Below are 7,792 nucleotides of genomic sequence, written 5' to 3' on the forward strand. Positions count from 1 at the left end.
GGAGATGCTCAACTTGATAATCAGAGGAAGGCGGACATTACCGCGGTGGGGAGAGGAGGCATGGATGGAGGGGTGGAGGAAGGGATCTGTGGAGGAAAAGATTGTTGAGTGATACAGAAGTTGTGTCTATAGGGTCGCTGCCCTGGCGCCACCGCTGCCACTCTGCTGAGAGACAGAGCAGACCGAAGACTGAGCCGTCCCACCTGGGTCAATAAAGACGCCCAAGAGACAGCAAGGAGGAAGAAGACAGAAAAAGAGTGATACTTGTTTGACCCCTCAAAACATAACCTATTTTATTTCTTAATTAAGTAGCTTTAAAGTTAACAAAGAACAATTTAATTCATGTCACTGTCACAAACAGAATATTCTGCATGTCTATATTTTCAATTAAAGGTCTAAGGTCAAATTATTGTTTGTTTAGCCTACAGTTCAATAAAGTTAACCACGTCTACCTGTATATTTACTTTTGTTTGTGGTTCTACTAGTTTAAGCATGTACAGGCATAAAAAACAAACAAATGTAAATAGTGCAGCAGCCTATATGGATGTCAGGAGAGTGCTCCAGTGCAGAAAGCCTCTCAATTCAAATTGAAATTGGGTACTTCATGTACCGTAACTTGTCATGTCCAGGCTTGACTCACTGGCTACTGTTTCATTCACCACCATTAAAAACTTGTTGTAATTACATTTGTGGCTAATTAGAAAACACATTAATGATTTAACATTTGGGCAGAGTTTAATTTTGCCCAAAGAAATCTATTCATTAATATTGGTTTAAAAACGTTCATGTAAGCTCCAGCGTGTAACATCCAATAAAGACCATAATAACACGCCACTGGACAAATGAAACACGTAGAATTGGCTATATTGACACTTTGAGATAACAAAGCGCTCAGAAACTGTAGTTTGAAAAAAAATGGACTGTTATTTTCCTTCTAGTGGGGCATGTATACAACAGAGAGACTTATTGCTCATTGACACCCCTTATAACACAACATATACGTTCCCTGTTGATTCATTGCTTGTTCTGCTATGTTTGTTTTCAAGTTTAGTCTGTGATGCATGTTATTTCCTTAATTTAAAATAGTTTGCTTGTATGACTTTCTTCCATCGTAGAGTGCATTCTGGGTTTTCCCTAATTTTCAACAAAGGGGCTTTTCTCAGATATCATCTGCAGTCAGTATGTCACCTATGCTGCTCTCTGACTGTAGACTACTGTAGGCACTTTGCTTGAAGATGACAGTCGTGCTTGTGGTTTCAGGGTCTGATCACACTCAAACTCCAGCCTTACTTTCAGTGGTAGGGCAGTAAAAACATGTCAAGCATGAACCAGATGAGAAAACAGTTGTATGTCCTGTGCACTTTATGCAAAGTACTTAGCTTTGAACTCAAGAACCTGATCCTGAGGCCCTGTTCTCACGGCAACACGAAACGGTGCAAACGCGGAAAAATTCCCGCGGTTGCACTATATCATGTACATGAAAACAGCAAACGCAGGCATGAAACCGCAAGTTTTTGAGATCACCTCCCAGGGAGGATTTTTTGGAAAACACAACGGTTTTGGTTTCTTGTAAACACCGAAACCATTTCCCCTGGTAACGCTGACGCCACGGCTCCACCCTCACACATGCGCATTGCGTTTGGAGATAAATGGGCATGCGCCGTCTTGAGAAATGAAACATGCCGGAGTTTAGGGCCAGAACCCCAAATGGATATCATTGGTTATCCAGCATTGATGCCCTGATTGGTTGAATCCTCGAACAACAATCCGGAAGCTGCAACGTTACGTGCATGGACATATAAAGAAATGGACACCGTATTGAAACATGGCGCCCATTCATTCCTGTGAAAGCGTATGAAAGCTGCTCATTGGCGCAAAGAAGCAACAAGGAAGCGGCCATACTGCTCTCATGTGAGCCAGGCACGCCTTTTCGTATGACGTAGCGGCACCATGGACCTATCATGGAAGAGGGGGCGGCAACCGGGCGGACTGGTAGCGGATGTAGCGGATGTAGAATCATTCTCGTTCTGTAGCATTGTAAGCTAAAGGATTTAGCCTTTAGCGGGCAGTTTCTATAAGTCACTAACCTCCCCCCGCCCCCCCGATGATTCGCTATATGTGATATTTATATTACACTCCGTTTTTGGAAAGTAATATAGTGGTTTTCGGAGACCGGGCCGAAAACCGAAACATTTGTTTCACTACGACTCTGTTCAGCTGCCCACGGCTGCCCACTCCCTCCTCCTCCCTCGAAAACCAACTGAAAGCCGTTAAAAGCCGTTGGGCTAATAAAACGCTTGAGGTGGCGTTTTGAAATGAAAAAACTTCAGTTTTATTAGTAAATGGTCTAAAGATCAGTTTGAGCCTATGATTGATATCCAGAAAAAATTTGCGGAGACACAATCTTGTTCGCCGCTTGTATTGGTGTGGACGGCGGAAATCTGCCTATAGGCTCATGGGAAAATAAGCTCCCATTCACAGCATGCAGTACTAATGGGTTGGCCACTAGTCCATGCTCGCAGCTCGGAAAAGGCAGTGTCCTGGGGCCCTGGTTACGTGACGTTTTACGTGGCGACGTGAGGACCTGCTGTCAACAATTGAAACCGGTAAAATTCATATATTGGACTTGCACCAAATCTTCATACGTTTATTAATATATAATAATAATATATATATGTATATGCGGTGCCTTGCATGCTTATTATTGTGATTGTAAAATGCGGCAAAACATGCTAGCTAGTGCTAAGCTAAGCCAAATAAGCTAAGCCAACTGTCCTAGTAATACATGGTTTCTCTCCTAGCTCCTAGTGCTAGCATCATAAGAATGAACTTCAGCCAAATGCCATACATGTTTTATTACATGTTTTATTTAAAAATCCTTGTAACTTTTCTTATAAAAGTAATTTCTAAAATGTGATGTCACAAATCCTATTATAACTGTGGCATGCATAAAAGAAAATTCCATTAATTAATCTTCAGTGTGTGAAATATGTGATTTTCTGTTAGCTCTGATGCCACCTGTCCGAATTGCCCCAGCAACTGCCCCATGCCCAGCCCCAGCACCTCCACTGGTGCACCTGGCTCTACAGGTAAACAAGAAGTTGCATTTTTTGGCATGGTGGTCAATGTAAAAAATATTGGGGAACACTCCCTCAGAGTATGATTTTATTTAACAAATATCATTGCCAATCATCTCTTACAAAGTTTATGATAGTCCCACACTACGCTCTTTTTCAGGACCAAATTATATGAGATAAGATAGATGAGTAAACCGAGCAATGATACAAAATCGTTGGTAGTATCAGCTCGGCTGACTGACGTCCCTCCACACTGATAGTGATTATAACATTATTGCTGAACAACAAATCATCTACAGTAAAGGCAATATAATAAAAGCTCTAAGCATAATGACAGTAACATTGACTTTGGGGCTTTTCTACATGGGGGGTCCAATTATCTGCAGTGCTAGGCTATGTGCTTTAGCCAGTTTGTCTTCAATGTTTTTGCTCGTTGTTTCATAAAGGTCGAGACATACTTAGGTGCATTAAAATGTGCGAGATGGCACAGTGTAACACACATCTAGCGTTATCATTAGGTGACAAAAGCCTGCATCTCTAACGACAGAAAGGGACTGCAAAGTATTTTGTAATGAACGTTTCCACATCCCTGTTGAACAGGTATGATCGGCTTTTTAACTGTTTCTTACTGATGGTCTGTTTTCCTGCTCAGTCTCCTGCAGACAGTGAAGCTGGAAAGCTGCTCATATTAGTATCATATCAGTAGTGTTTGTTTCCATCTGCGTAGGTGAAAGTGTGAACCAAAGCTTGCTGACATCATTTTTCTGTTGACTGTTTTTATCCCTCTAACTTGCTTATATTGGTGATTGGATGTTTAGATGCATGAGGGGGCGTTTTGCCCCTGGTTGCCATATTTTTTTGTTGTCTGTACATTTAAGAGTTTGTTCTGGACATCCTCTATGCCATGCACAGGTGCTCCTCTAAAATTCCGACAACTGAAAACTCACAAGTTTCTATTGACTTCCTCATTTCTGGGTTTGTCAACTTAGAGTTCAGAGATAAACCTTGAGTTTGTTTTGCTTTTGAACCAGGCTCATGTTTGGTATTTTACATTTAGCATTCATTTTGATAAAAAAAATTCTCAGGGGGGAGAGCGATTCATTTAATCTTCTTTTTTCCTCTCGCCGCTAAGGGCTGTGCCGAGGTCTTAGTGCAGTGTCATCCTTGCTCTAGATGGTGAGTGTTTTCTGAATTTTAATTTACTTTAGATTCTTTGGCTAGGGAAAAACTGACAGTAAGGCGTTTGGCCAGTGTAGTGCATTGGATATAATTTAAACATTACACAACTATAATTACCCTCTCTGCAATAGCAATATAATGTTTCCAATTTGTTCAAAACGTTGTATGCCATTTTGCACTTTTATCATGCTTTTCTAGGTAACTCAGTTACTCTGAGTTAGTCTTTGTTCCATCCACAAAAATAGGCAGGGGAATGCATGTTCTCATGCAATTAAAAGTATATAATATATACAAATGATAGTATGTGGATAACATGTTCTAACTGACACTGATTATTAAAATCTAGGATTATGAAAAACAAGACTAATTACATACATGACTGAAGATTCCATGTATGTGAGAGGTTCTGCCACCATAGTGCTATTTGTCCCAAACACTTAATATCAATGTTATCCTAATGATGTTTTTCTGTGTGTCTCACAGTGGGATGAGGTAGAAAAACTCCTGGGAGCCAGAGGAACACATTTGTTAACAACATCCAGTGTGGTAATGTATTTTATATTGCTGTTTTGATCAATTAACACCAAATGGATTGGCTACAAAGCCAGATTAAGGAGTTAACAAGGTATGTCAAATTAAAGCCATACCATACCCTTGTATCTGTTTGCTAAAAGAAGTATAAGAATATTGCGATGGGCCATTAAAAAGGAGGATTGGTGTTCCGATGTGTGACTCGGCCACTCAGTCAGCTGTTGGGAATCCGGGATGCGCCACGTACATCCCTATGCACGTTAATACGGGCATCATAAAGTAGTATGTTTTGCACTTGTTTCAGGATACGTGTTTGCAAATGTAAGCCGTATCTCAGCCTGAATATTTTATTGAGGTAATCAGTGCAGTCCAAGGCTTATAATGTAATCGCTTGCTATAATTTCTGTCCCAGCTGGCTACTGTAGGCTATCTGCCCTACATGTCTCGTCTTGTGTCGTGTACAGTATGTTTAAAGTAACATCCCCAACAACCAACACAACTGGGTGAGCTTGGCGGATATATGGAAATTTCATTATGTTTTTTCGGATCTGTGATGCAATTAAATCAAATGAAAGAGAGCCAGAGACGGCTACACGTTGCGAGACAGAATACACACGTAAAGTCCCTGAGAGTTTGGGAGCAAATATAACAGAATGAAGCTGGTAGTCTCTGGCCAATCAGTGGCTGGCAGTCTGCCGGCGTCACCTTTTAGCATCGGCTCAGCTCGCTTGGAACCTAGAGCGAGGTGATACCAAAAAACAAGCTGCTAACAGGGACCAGGCACCATGTTTTTGCGGTGAAAACGCCAAAAATGCAAGTTCAGTTGAGTTGAGCTGATACCATGCAGTGGAAAAGCGCCATTAGACTATCAGAGGAGCAACCTCTTATTTGTCACGCTGCAGCTGTGCGGTCTTTAACTCAGGACATGGGTGCTTCAGACTCATCACCAACTTAATTAGCCAGACCATATCCAACCCCCTGTCTAGACCGTAAGCATCTCAGACTTGATTATTTACTCCTGTGTCTCCCCAACAGAAACACTTCAAACTTTAGGTCATCACCTTAAAGTGAGCCATGCTTCATTTTCACCCTTTGGTCTTCCTCTCTGGGAACCATCACCTTATCATGGTGGAGAGGTTTGTGTGTCCCTATGAACTTGAGGGCTGTGTTGTCTGGAGCCTAGTGCTCCTGGGGCCTGTTGCATAAAAGTGGAATTCAGATATCCAGGATGATTGATAAAGCCAGCCTTGACAAAGTCTAGCCTGGGCAATTTGGATTAGTCAGTTGCATAAATGCCAATCCAGGATGAAAAGGGGCCACTTTGTCAAGCCAGGTGTAAGTCATTCTGTTAAGTGCCAGCCCACAGCTTTCAGAAGTAGACCCAGAGATCGAACACATATTTATGATGGAAAAATGGAAAAGACGGCCCATTTTCCCACAACGCCTTGCTAGTTTAAACTGTATGTGAGGGGGCTGTTCATTTCATAGACCACCTGTATTCTCTACTAAATGATCTTGATGCCCCTGTATTGATTAATGATAAAATAGTTGACAGTGAGCAGTCTGCAGGTGCATCTGAAAAATAGAATATCATGGAAAGTCCATTCAAAAAGTGTAACTTTCATAGATTCATTACTCATATGTCAGGCCTTTTTTTTGGATGATTGATTGATCATGGAATAAAAAATCCAGTATCTCAAAATATTAGAATATTACATAAAACCAATAAAAAAAGGATTTATAATACAGAAGTGTCGACCTTCTGAAAAGTATGTTTATTCTAGATTAATTTCACTTCATGTGTAATGAATCTACAATATATTTAGGTTTCACTTTTTGAATTAAATTACTGAAAAAAGGAACTTTTCATTGATATTCAATGTTGTTTTAGATGCACCTGTATATGGTTATAAGTACAAAGTGAATTTATTTGAACCACAGTTGCAACGTCATCTGCCATCGATAATCAATTGTTAAATATAGCCTGCAATATGAACAGACTATCACATACATTATTATAATTTATATAATTTAATTTAAAGGATAAATCTCCATGGTAACTTATGTCCCTCTGCTTTTATGCAACCGGATCATGGCTCACGCAAGCCAGGATAACCGAAATATCCTAGGTTAATCCCTTATCTTAGTTTTATGCAACAGGCCCCTGGTCTCCCAAGGCAAAGCGGTCTCAGGTGAGGGGACTAAGAATGATTCGGAGCACTTTAACAGTAAATACGGTGGGGGTGCTACTTATAGTAGCACGGTTGCCTTCTCCTCTGACGCAAAGCAGCGGCTGTGGGTGCTATTAGTCAATTACTAATGTTATTATTATTGTGTCTCCCTCTCTCCCCCATCTTTATCTCCTAACCCTCTCTTGCTGTGCCTCTAACCCTGTCCTTTCTCTAGACCCATCCAGTTTAGAAGGATGACCACCCGACCAGAGGCTCCATCAGTCGTTCCTTGTTGGTGTAGTTGTTCCTTTTTGTTGTCTGTACATTTAAGAGTTTGTTCTGGACATCCTCTATTTGATTTCTGTTTTGATGTTGTGCTACATAAAGATAATTGAATTGATTGAATTGAGTTCATTCTTTTATGTAACTACATTCTAAAACCTTTGGGAAATAACTAACTTTGAAATACGTCTTTACTTTTTCTGGTACTGTTCCAATACACTTGATTTTTATGATTTGATTTGATGTCTACAATTGGTCAATTGAAGTACTAAATGGGTGCACTTTTGCAAAAACATAAGCATTTAGTGATTTTATTTTCTATTGGAATATTTAGATTAAGCCACCAATTATTTATATCATTCTTTACTACAAGACATTTTACTAAGTGTTAAATACATCACTCTACTTCATCTTGCACCCTGCTCTTGCTGCAATCCAATTTGTTCCCTGTCTTAACACTTATCTTCATGTACAGGCACATGATCTAAATGTATTATGCTTGGTGGAATGACTATGGAATGACACCCAATGTAAGATGATGCCAAAGAGAGG

General features: G+C 40.4%; 1 long non-coding RNA gene across 1 annotated transcript; it reads left to right on the forward strand.

Moving 5' to 3' along the window:
* The first annotated feature begins 2,421 nt into the window (after positions 1-2,421).
* On the forward strand, positions 2,422-7,277 carry LOC307265202. The gene is made up of 5 exons (XR_013845335.1): positions 2,422-2,606; positions 3,007-3,089; positions 4,210-4,253; positions 4,740-4,802; positions 7,194-7,277. It is a non-coding gene; the product is annotated as an uncharacterized lncRNA (long non-coding RNA).
* The last annotated feature ends 515 nt before the right edge of the window (positions 7,278-7,792 follow it).

The sequence above is a fragment of the Ammodytes marinus genome (genome assembly GCF_949987685.1).
Source record: "Ammodytes marinus genome assembly, chromosome: 18".
Classification (NCBI taxonomy): domain Eukaryota; kingdom Metazoa; phylum Chordata; class Actinopteri; order Uranoscopiformes; family Ammodytidae; genus Ammodytes; species Ammodytes marinus.